We start from the raw sequence: 12,486 nt of genomic DNA, 5'->3' as shown, positions 1-12,486 counted from the left end.
ACTGTGTTTATTTCTCATCATCAGAGCATTTGGGCTGACCTGGAAACACCCAGAGCAAGTGAAGCAAAGATAAAATTGCTGCTGCTGGAGGAAGGTTGTGTGGAATGTACCTGCTCCATTCTAACCCTGTAAGATTCAAAAGAAAATGCCAGCTTTTCTGTAACGCTGCACCACTGTTTGAATAGAATTCTTTGGAACACAAAGGAAATGTGAATTTGCTAAATCATAGTACAATTCAGTATCAGTATTGCAGGCTCTAACACCACCTCTTTTTGGTGCTCCCCTCAGTCCTAAACCTACTGAGACAAAGGCGGATTTTGTCATATCCTCAGACCAGAGGTTTCCTCCAGCCCCTTGGGTAAGTGAGCAGTGTGCAGCTGTTGCTGCTGCTGGCATCTCTGAAGCCCAATGGTCACAGCACACACGTGATGATGCGCAGCTCTCATTAGCAGCCAAGTCATTGCCATTTTCTTTCCTGAGTTGTTATGAGACACAGCGTGCCAAGGTCTCTGACATGAAATAGCTCTGCAGGCAGTTCCTTCTGAAGGAGTGGGAAACCACTGTGATTTTAGGTTAACTCACAGGTTGGGTTCCCTGTTGCCTTTATGAACACACTGATCCTTAGCCAGGCCTTTGTGACTTCTCTCAAAATGTGCGTGATGCGGTCCTGTGCCTGCCCATAAGCTGTCTCCTGCTAAGGCCCCAGAAGCACAAATGCAAATACTTTGGCTGGCCGTAGCTGTGTCAAGATCAGAACAGCAGCTCAAATCCCTCCCAGAAGAGAAGAGTGTATAACAAGTGAAAGCTATGAAGGGAGGCAGATGCATTGCTGTGAGGGCTGCAGCCAGTGCATGAAAGAAATCTATTTTAGTTTGTTTTTTTTTTTTTTACTTTTGAAAAACATATTTTCATCTTGTAGTTTCTTTTTTTTGTGCAGCCAGAGGTCAGGTCCTTTGGAACCTGCGAGGAAAGTTGGGATGGCTCAGTTTTGTCTCAGACACTGTACATAGACTAGAGCAGGCTGTCTTCCAGCAGGAAGGGGAGAAACGGGCCTGGATGTAGATTAAATAGCTCCCATTTGTCTTGTGGATGAGTATTTTGTTGATTGAGTACAGACTGCAAACTATTCTGCAAACAACTCAGTGGGAGCGGTACAGCCAATGGGAATCATAAACGTTTCAGAACACCAAAATGCTCTGAGCAGGTTTAAATCTCTTAAGTCATATATTACTGGGTTACCTGTTTCAGATAGCAACACCACTTGGAGGATGGAAGTGTCTGTTTAGGTTGCAGCAGCAAACGGTGGCAAGTCCAATAAATAAAAATATTAGGAAAGATCTTAAAGTGGAGTAAGTCAGTCCAGCAGCATTGAAGGTGTTGGAAATAAATCAATTTGCAGGAGTTAGAACCTGGCTTGTAGTCAGTGAGAATCCTACTGAATACTTAAAACCTCTTCACTTACAGAGCTCACCTCTGCCGTATGCCTGTGCCCTAAATTGCATGCACACGAAAGTCTTTGCCAGTGTAATGAGGTCATGTTGGACGTGAGCATTCATTATGAGATTAGGTAAATTAAGGGAAAAAATACATCATTAACAAAGTCTTAAATAAAGGAGGACGGAGCAAGGTTACTGAATGAGAGCTATTTAAATAAAATCAATCTCAGCCCTGGAGAGCTAACAGAGAGTAGCTTTCCACAGACAAGGGCTGATGTGCCAGACTCCAGCTTTGTGGCCATGAGTGATTAAAAGCAGTGGCTGGGGTTTCCCAGGTTAATATTTTAGTCTTTCTAAGATTCATTCCCTGACATACCCCAAACGCAACCTCTGCTTCCAACTGCAGAAAAACTCCCCGATAAACGCATGTTGCTGGAGCAAATGAAACTGAAGTTTTCATCCGGTTTTACTGTAGCACTCGTGGTATTAAGAAGGATTGTAATATAATCCTCTTCGATGAATAACCCTAACAGATGTTATCGGGGTTGCTCTGTATGAGCTGCGGACCTCTCGCTAGAACTCCCTCTGTGGCGGTCCTGTTCATAAATTGTCCTAATGGGCTGCCTGCACCATCCGCCGCTGCAGCAGCATGAAAGGGGCAGCTATAGGCAGCCTTGAAAGCCCACATTATTCCCATCTGGTTTGCATTACAATGCTGCTAAATATTTCATGCTTTTTTGTTTTACAAACAAATAAGAGCAGAACTAATCTTTTTGTTTAATGTTCCTTGATCAGTGTTTGAGTGGGGATGATAGTTGGAGTTCTGTGTATTTTGTTGTGTCTTGTCTTGGGTGGTGGGTTTTTTTTTCACTTTGGATCTTAATCTGGCTCTGCAAAAGCTTTTAGTAGAAAATAGAGCAGATCTCCCTCCGCTTTTCTGGTGGGCTTTTTATGGCACTATTAATGCTTAAAGAGATACTGGGGAAATCCAGATGATGAACGCGCTGTTCAATCAGCTGGGAGTTCTTCGCTTGCAAGGAGATAACTCGATGAAGTGCAAACAGAGACAGGGAGCAGACGGTGACTGCTGTCAGCTGCACAATGCTGGGGCTGCTGAAAGCGCAGCAGCAACCTGTGCCCCTGCCCTTCTCCAGCACCTTGCCCAGGTCCCCACACATGTATCTGGAGTGGTGCGCTGAGCTGCAGGGCCACAGGAGGGCTTAACCCACTCAGCTTTATGTAGAGATCACCAGAGCATCTGATTGTGAGCAGCCTGTGGGTAATGCATGCCCACGGAGCCACATGCAGCCCTGGTACAGGGTCTGCATGGGGGCAGAACCCTCCCTGGGGTCACAGCCACTTATAAAAACGTGGGCCAAAGGCTTCAGGTGGTTTTCTCTGGATCCCAAGTAAGCCCCATCACTGAGTGGGGCTTCTCAGCTACTTCTCAGCATCAGCTGAGATTGGGAAAAATACCTTCTTCACTCGTCTTCCCACAGCTACCCATCAGGCTGTGCTGCTGTGCATCAGGCCCAATTGTAGAATGAGACGTAAGGAGGGAAAAGTCACTCTGAAAAGGTGAACTGTTCAGAAAAAGTGAGTACTGCCTCTCTCAACTGGGCTGTGCAAGAGAGTGACAGCATGTCAGCGTGGACAGTTAAATAAACACACATTTTACTCTGTAATAACTTATATGTCACTTTATAAACAAAAAGAGGTTTGTCGTATCCACTTGGGAGCTGAATGCTCTGTGGTTGTTGCAGGACGAAGGTTTCCCCATTGCCTGATACATCAGACATTCCATCCCTTCCTCCATTCAGAAGAAAAGTGAACACTGACCCCTGTGCCAGCTTGCAAGGAGGCTTCACGGATACACTGAACAAGGCACACAAGCAGCAAAATTCTATACTGTTTTCTGTATTAGGAACAGCAAATGCCGAGTCATAAAAGCTTAGGAAATGGGGAGAATCCAGAGTGCAAGGCAGCATTACAGCGTCTGATCTGCTGTCTCTGATAATACCCTCACAAGACAGGGTCTTTTTTTTTTTTTTTTATCCCATTCCTAACAAATGAATTGCAGCATTTCTGAAATCTCCAGAGGCCATCTGTGACTGTAATTCATTTACCGACCGTATTATGGAACAGATTTTCCAGTGAGTTCAAAACTTGGGGCCGAGGGGAGGATGGGATCAATATGAAGAGATGGATCTGCGATCCGTATCTAAAAATGAAAATATTATTTAATTGTCACAGTTGATGGATAAAGTGTCTGACACATCAGGCAAAACCATAGCAACCAGATAAATATGTTTAAAACATTTAATTTTGATACATTAAGAATGAGTTGAAGCAGGAGCTTATCGAAGCTGAAACTAAGCAGACATCACTAAGTTCCTAAAAGCCCCTGATTTTGTTTAGCTTGGAAGAAATGCTGCTGGAGATAAGCTGGAAAAGAAGGGGAAGCTGGGCCCTGTGCATGTGGAGAGGTTCTGGCAATCAGAGCTAGCAGGCCCTGCCTGTTTGTATTGACCATATTGTTGGTACCCACTGAAAAGCTTCATGCTTTGCACCAGGCAATGGGGTTCTTCAAAGAATATATTTCCCCAAAGTCAATACAACCACTTCCTCCTTCCTTCTCTTCCAAAGGCTGCAAGCCTACTTGCCACATCTCACTCACAGGGCATCAAGGGGCATCAGCTGGGAAGTGGGATGGGAATGCCAGGAACAAGTCCAGCAGCCCAGTCCACAGCCCTTGAGGGTAATCTGTGCTCTCCATCCTCATACAGAGAGGCCCAGAGGGCTGGTGAGGCTGACATTGCCTAATGCTGCTCCTCCCACTGCACAGCTACTTTCAGCACAAGCATAGCAGCCCATTAAGGATGCTGTGGCTACAGATTGTGTTTCTATTTTACCTTCACAAACACAGCAGACAAAATACCTCCAACAATGTCACAATGGTTCCTATTGTGAATTTTAGGTCAAGATTATACAATGCTTGCAAAACTTTTGATGACAGAATGTGGTTTGTACCTGCTCTCCGGTGACAGCGACAGGGTCTGAGGGTTCAGCATGGAGCTGGGCAGACCTCCTTGGAGGGGCCCATGTGCTGACTTTGCATGTAGTCTGGCTCCCTGTACAAGCACCTCCAGCTTGTACCATTTCTTCAAGGAGCTCTTCAGGGCACACATGTGGGTACACACAAGGCTGTTCATGCTCCTTCAGAGGACAGGGCAGGCTCCACTTCCACTGCTCCTCGACCGAGGCCTGTGACATTTGTGTTTAAGTTCCATCACATCCTGCAAAACCTCTGCTGATTCAGCCAGCAAAAACCAGCTGCTACTTCATCTCTTGTTTGAAATAGCGGTGTTTACTTTAATTCTTGAGAGTGTCACGGATAATCTGTGGGATGGACTCCTCATTTTCCATGCACTCCCAAACTCCACAGTGTCACGCACAGCTGTGGTGCTGCAGAAGAGTGAAATCAATATGTTTGGCTCAAATTGAAAGAGATAAAGGTTTGATGTGCGCTTTCCTGTAGGAATAAAGGAGGAAGGGATGAGAAGAATCTTTATATAATAGAAATGTGAGGATTTTGGAGACTCACAGGAGGATAAAGGAATCTGAAATCTGTCAAGTAAAGAGGGATCTGTTGCTTTCCTGATGCAGGGGGATCTAATTACTAGGGGTTTTTTTGCCTTTCATTATAAAGCAACTATTGCAGGACATAAATGACCTTGTAGACGCACATGATACTGCTGCCAAAAACATATCCATTATCAAGTAATACATTTTCTGCCTGTATAGTTCCAGTGTTCTCTTTTGAAAAGCAGTAAGTTCTCTTCTGACTGCCTTATCACATTTCAGGATGCCTTTAGTCATGGGACTCTGCCTATTCAGTAGTTCATGTCAAATGTATTTCAGTAAGCATTACTTTGGGTTCTTTCAGCTTCGCCTTCCTGTTCCCCAGGGATGGTAGTGTTGGACTTGCTACTTCTCCCACTATAATACATCTGAGGTTTGACACTGATTTCATGGAGGTCACAAAGGCACAAAATAATACAACCTTTGGACTAATCAAGGTTGCTTTTAACTTCAGGTTGCAGATGAGACCAGATAATTCTTTTACAGGAATTGAGGTGACCTATAACTAGCTTACTGCAATGTAGGAAATAAGATATAAATAAGAGATCTCCTTCAAGGTTCATCCTACCTCACAGAGGTACAAAGGGTGATCTCGTGCCTTTCCTGGAATTACCCGGCAGCTCAGAGCCTTGGGACAACAAAGATGGCATGATGGGTCCTTCATTCAGTTTTGAGGATGGAAGAAATATTCTTGGGCCCAGAAAATCCTTCTTGGACCTGCCTTGCCCTGAGGAGATGTGCAGCTCGTGCTAAAGGGAAAAGGCATGTAGGAGCCAGTAGTTTTGTCTGGAGGCTGTGATTCTTGTGACTCTTCTATTCTTGCTTTTGACCCCGGGTAAGGCTCAGTCAGATCAGCTGGAAATTCCTGGCAGATCCTTCCTTTATTCTTTCAGGTGTATTTGTATTGACATTTGTTTTGTTGCCTTTTTTTTCTTTTTTTTTCTTCTTAACTGAGTTAGACTGAAGCTGCAGTATGTGTTTGTTAGAGGTGAGAGAGGGCTTTATGAAGGCCCTCAGCCCAGAAAACACTCCATCAGAATTACCTTTTACTGCACACAGGATATGTACTTAATTAAGGAAAGACAACTTGAACGATGGGTGGATTTTTATGTCTAGTAAAGGATTAACCATGATCTAAACTTTTCCTGTAGCTAAAGATTTTAGAGTGTCTCCTTCCTGTGTGGATTCTCTGATGTCTTACATAGCTGCGCTCATGCTGTGTGATTTCCCTTCCTAGGCTGCTAATAGCATCTCTCTCCTCTACCTGTCCGCTTCTTTAACACAGAAACTGTAGGAGCTTTGATTGTTGTGATTCTCACTCCTCTGTCAGATTTGATTGAAACTGGTCCATTCGTTCCAAAGGGAAGAGCAGACAAACATGCAAACACACACAGAAGCACAGCGTGATCCCATAAGCCTTTTTATCCAAGATAAAAATAGAAAACCAATGAAATATCCAAAAATGACTTTAAAAGATCAGGAATAGGCTGGAGACAGGCTAGTTCTCATCTGCAGCATAAACATCAGCTTCTTGCTGACTGCCCTCTGCATGCCCATAGAGTGCTGGGCACTGCACTGGCTCAGCAGTGGATGTGGGCAACGGGACATTCACCAACACCATGTTGCATGAGGACTTGTTCACAGGTGCAAGTGTTGTATTTGGGGATGAAAAAGGAACTGGAAACCTGAAGCATCAGTGCCAGCTGATGCACCTGTAACATCAAACCATGGCTTCACCAGCTGACTCTCCCCAGGATGACAATCTCATCAGCCTGTGAGACATTGGGTCCATCTCTCTTCATTCCGTGTATCTGAGTGGAGCATGGCCAGTCCTGAGTAAAAAGCCAGTTTATTGAGGAACAGCTTTTTACAGTCACATGATCTGCTTTTCTCTGTCTAGCTACAACCTTGGATTTTTTGGTTTTGCAGAGGGTCCTGAGCCTTTTCCATTCTGCCTGCCACTTGCTACAAAGGTTTGGTTGTGCTCCCAAGCCAAATGGAGATAGATGAAGAAAAGCACCCAGACTGACTCCACAAAAGGTCCTGAAGGTGAGGGAAACATCAAAAAAAGCAGGAGGTGTAACTCAGCCAATGCAAACATGTAAGAAACCGTGCAAGGGCTCAGAAGAGAAACCAGATTGCTGTTGAAATAGCTGGTTAACATTTTGTCTGGAAGCACAGCTTCAATAAAATAGGTAAGGAAACCAGCTAAGGACCCCCAATGGCAAACATATTTATTGAGAATCCAATAAAAGTCTCAGAACAAATAGCCTGAAGGACCTGTAGACACAGCCTCTGCTGTAATAAAAATGCAATACAAGGCAACAGGGAAATGGTAAGGGAAAAGGGCTGCTCCATGAGAAAACCAAACAGGAATCCCAGAGCAGAAGGCCTGGAGACACAGGCTGGGATGTAATAAAGTCATTGCCATTAGGGAAAAAGAAAGAAAAACAAAACATCCAACAAAGGCACAAAGCAGCCCCAGATACCCCAGCTAGTCTAGAAAATCAGCACAAGTTGCCATAAAAACACATGGGAAAATAAGAAAGGAATAATGGCTGCAAAGCAATCGATGCCGGCAGGTACTGCAAGTCCACAGGAAGCAAAGTCTGAGGCAGTAAAGATTGAGGGTGCCTAGGAGACGAATCTGCAAAAGGTGACAAAACGGAGGCCTTGTGGGGACTCAATCTCCACGGTCAGAGAGAGGTTTGCATTAAATGCAAACCCACACCTTGCACTGAGCAGCAATCTGTGTTTTATGTACTGTGGTCAGCAAAACATCTCAGGAGGTGCAAGAATTGGTTAGAGGATTCCTAGAGTATGAAGACAAGAAAAGTAGTTTCAGAGACATATGTTGGCTCCAAGGGTTTGACCTGTACCAACATGATGTGAGATTATGTGAGCTGTAAAAGCAGACAGAAAAACGGGCAATTATTTAATACCAGGTTTATTGTGATGTTCATAACTGGTGATGAAAATGACAAGTAGGAATTCATTGTGAATTTTTGGTACATCATTAAGGAAAACAAGAAGGTTGAGAAGGAAGGAGGTTTTCATTTTCTATCATTGTGTGCTGCAGGTCATGGCCACAAAAGCACAGCTGCCCATTGTGAAGTGCATCCTCAGGTTATATGCCGTGCATGGGAAAAGCAAAGGGCTGCCAGGAAGAGTGTACAGGAAGGAGAAGTCCATGCTGGCATCTCAGCAGCATGTCCTTACAGCTGCGGGCAGCTCAGAGAACTCCCTGCACAAAATAACAGCAGTAGACTCAAAAATATCATTCATGCAAAAACATTTTGCCTTTTTTATTTACACTTCAGGAACAAACTCAGTTAACTACCTCAGAAACATATTAGAAGTTGATATCAACTCTTTGCTTACAAGCCTGTTAACTAGGAAGCCTAGCTCTGACACCACTGAGTGATACCTCTGAATCCTCTTCTCAAGTTTTACTTGGAACTGCTGGCCTAGATGATGTGTTTTTTCAGCAGCTCTGTTTCCACGTGTTTCTTAGCTCTATTTCTTGCACCAGTCCATCTAAACTGCCTACATTCCTGAAATATGGTGTCCTGAACCAGACTTCTTGGGCTGCGACATCCTAGTGCATACACCTCAATGGTCAAGAACAGTGTTTTTAAGATTTCTGAATTATTCTTTAGCCCAGCAGGCTGTTCCTTGTAGCCCAGATCCCTCCAACTCCCTACAATACCTTGGGGTAGATCTGCTCTCTTCAGGTTATTCACAGCATCACTCTTTGCGATGGAAAACTTCAAGTTCCAGCCACCCCTTCCAGCTGTCGCATCACCTGACGCGTGTTTATCCATCACTGCCCACACAGTTTCCATCTAACACTATGCCATGCAGTGCTCTGAGGACATGGTGTCTGCAGTTTGCAAAGCCGTGCGGGTAGGGGTGCTCTCAACACACACAGGCCTGGAAATAGGAAAACCTGAAAAGACCCATTACAGCAAAAAGGTTAAGCTGTTATGTCTGTGGTCCAAAAGAGCGGTGAGCTGAGCTCATTCCACCAAGTCTCTTGCTAATCTGGAGCTCTCATGGGTGTGAAATATTATCAGCTGTTAGAGTTATTAACCAGTGTTAACCAGGTAGTGCGTGCACTGAGCTATGTTTAAGGTTAACTGTGCCATTAAGGGCTTACAAACTCAATTAAAGATTTTAGTGCTCAACGGTTAATGGTTAATTTCTGCAGATGTCCTGTTTCCAATTACTATTCATATATAATGGAAGCAGCATGGCATCACACTTCTACTCAGACAGACCTATTTTTTTTTTTAATATACTTTATACCAGCAGAAGGTTTCACTTAATTGTGTAATTCCTGATATTTAGCATTTCTGGAGTGTCTTTGAAATCCCTCTTAAACCACAAGTCTTTTCACCTTTCTTTTTCTATTATTATCACCACTGCCTATGTTACTTGTGCTCATCAAACCCTGCCAGGACAGAGACACGCTCTCTGTGTCATGCTGAAACCCTGCTGTTCAATGGAGGGGGAAGACACACGAGAGATGTGCTTGTGCCTTCCTGCACCTCACAGTCAAGTAGCTTCACTTTTTTTCTGTCTCAATGGAAACAATGTGAGGATCTCACACCTGAAATGAATCAGAATCACAGCATTGCTTGAGTTGGAAGACACCAGAGGATCTCAAAGACAGAGTCTAAATCTGAATCTGCTGAGTTTCAAACATTTTAAGCCCACCGATCGCTTTGTAAAACCAACCCTGATAAGGAAGGGTTTCACTAAACCTGTGGTCTGAGTTAGATGGAGAGCTCTGAGTCCTGGAGTTACAACCAGGACGGAGGAAACCTGCTACCGTCAGTAATGAGAAAGAACTAATAAATCATCTCTCAACTAATGAGACAAATAAATTCATAACTGGAAGCTGCATTCTTACCCACTCACCCATTAGGAAAAATCAATTCCTTTCTTTACATGCAATTATGATATTCCTCATGAGAAATAGTCTCATTTCAACAAAGAACGTGAACACATACCTAACCCTGCACATACAAGTAAATCTATGCTTATCATTAAATTTAAGTCAAAAATATAATTAAATTGAAATTAAATACGAATTACCTTGGAATGTATGAGCTCAAAATGCAGTCATTTAAATGCCATACTGAAGTGAGGCCTATGGGAAAAAGTATGCAGAGAGATGCATGCGGTGCTGGGCTTGCAGAACCCTCTGAGCTGGTTTCACAAGCACTTTCAGCCACCTGATGACTGCTATTATTCAAAAGGTGCATCCCACCTATCGCCCCTGCCATACTTACCCAACACAACAGTCATCTGCTGTTGGACCAACCGAAACAGTAAAACTACTGACCGGGATGAAAAAGAATCCTAAAATAATAAGCTGATGGTGTTCAAATGGGTTTGTTCTCTGATTCTTGTTACTACAGAGCCACACATCATACAGGACGTTCACAGAGGTGCTTCAAGCAGTGCAGGACAGAGACAGACCCCAAACCAGAACGTTTATCTATTAAGGGACTGATGGAGTGACTGATTTCTCATTTATTTAAGCCAGTGGAGGAACAGATAATCCTGCCTGAGGACCTGTTTCCATTTAGTGCTGAGGACCTTACTGAAGACATCTAGTTTAATCAGGCATTTATTTTACAATAGGGGTGACACCTTTAACCAAGACCAGGCCACCCGAGTAGAAAATAACTCCACCTCCCTACACAGAGATGCGATCAACTGAAAGGGTTTCTAAGACCTTGTGGGGCATTTCTTTCTTTCTTTCCTGGGTGGAAACTCAGAAAAGCACTCAAGCAAGTGGTAAAGTGTCTCAGAAATATCTGGTGTAATTTGGCAACCGCTATGTTCCACATCTGATTTCACTGCAGTACACTGAATGCTATATATATATATTTACAATGGTTTTGCACCTTTAACAACATGCTGATTATTGCACTTTGAAACAACTTCTTTCAGACAAAAAAAAAACCCGAGTGAAAATTTCATTTAGAATGGCAACACCTGGAGAAAATCAACATCACGTGACTCGTAGGCACTTCTAAACAGGAAATACTCCATTTATTTTTTTAGCTGTGTTTGTGTAATAAAGCCCAGCATCCAAGTGTGAGCAACACATTTTCTTGTTTTATTAAACAGCATGAAAGGATTTATTACTTCTCCGCTGAATGCACTTCTGGCACCAAATGGAGCTGGACAATAATTGTCGGGCACTGAGTTTAACGTTACGAGAAAACACCTTTGGTGGAGTTCAGAGTTTATTGTATAATGAAAAATACACCTAGATGGTGAGGTTTCCTTTGAGAGTTCGTTCAGTGAGCGTAATCTCAGCTATTGCTGCCTAATAAATTGGATTCTTTGAAACAGAAATTAAAGCACTGGAATCATTCCTAGGAAGGCTGTTTTTCTTTTCCTCCTCCAGCCATGTGAAGGAGAATAAAAACACAGGGAAAGGTGAAGATGTATTTCGCCATTCGATTTGTCAGGGCTGCTGGATGCTCTCACAGAGCAGCGTGTCACGCTCAGGGATTTTCTCCCCCTGATGCACTGTCACTGCAATCCCACTTTACCCAGAGCTGGGTGAGAATGGTTTTCCTTTCTCTGAGTTTTATCCTCCACCCTGAAAGCTAAAGGTGCCCTGGGCAGGAGCCATGAGGATGGACATGGCTGAAGAGCTGAACTTGTCTGGCTTTTTGTGTGTATGTGGCATTCCCACATCCTGCCCCATAACAGCGGCATAATGGGGTTAAAAGCTCTGCAGAGCTTTGTGCTGTGTCACAACTGCAGCTCAGTGCAGGAACAAGGCCCTGTGTGTGCGCCTCCATGCTCCTGGCCTGACCGTTCTCCCCAGGGTCTCAGCAGAGCACACAGCACACGATTAGTTTTCTGCTGAGGCTGGCAGTGCATTTGTCAGACCTTTCGGGTTAACTAGAGAAATGAGAAAACGCTGTACGTCATCCCCCAGATTAGAAGTTCTGACTAATGACGGAGCTGTCCCATTAAGTGCGTTCCTCAGAGAGAGGTGGAGGGCTCCGGGTGCCTCGGCATGTCCGGGCTGCACCCGTGGGGAGGTGGGAGGAGGTGGGAGGAGGTGGGAGGAGGTGGTGGCCCCACGTAGGTGTGAACCCCGAGTAACCCCGTGGGGAGCTTTAGCTCGACTCCGCTCTGCCCGCGCAGTTCCCGGCGTCGCCAGCAGAGGGCAGCGCTGCCCTGGCCGCACGGCTGTGGGCACAACCGGGCCGGGCCCCAAATGGCGGTGGGAGGGTTTGCCAAAGGTTTGGAAAGACCACTGAGATCATCCAGTCCAGCCACCAACCCACCACCACCACGCACACTAGTCATGTCCGTCAGTGCCATATTTCTTGCATGCCAGCAGGGGCAGTGATTCCGCCACCTCCCTGAG

The 12,486-nt window shown here is 44.6% G+C and overlaps 1 protein-coding gene across 2 annotated transcripts in view; it reads left to right on the top strand.

Moving 5' to 3' along the window:
- SYNE3 (spectrin repeat containing nuclear envelope family member 3) overlaps positions 1-12,097 on the top strand; it is a 72,435-nt gene extending 60,338 nt beyond the window's left edge. The window contains exon 20 of one of the 2 annotated variants that reach the window (XM_015865328.3): positions 7,008-12,097. The gene's annotated coding sequence lies outside the window, so the exon portion shown is untranslated. Of the gene's footprint in view, positions 1-24; positions 204-7,007 lie in introns of those variants that run through there. The other variant, XM_015865326.3, reaches the window with a different exon arrangement.
- Positions 12,098-12,486: the final 389 nt, after the last annotated feature.

Source organism: Coturnix japonica, chromosome 5, assembly GCF_054131305.1.
Source record: "Coturnix japonica strain WE chromosome 5, WE-NBRP24, whole genome shotgun sequence".
Lineage (NCBI taxonomy): Eukaryota > Metazoa > Chordata > Aves > Galliformes > Phasianidae > Coturnix > Coturnix japonica.
Note: the sequence above shows the minus strand (reverse complement) of the source record. Positions and strands in the feature narration are given on the sequence as shown.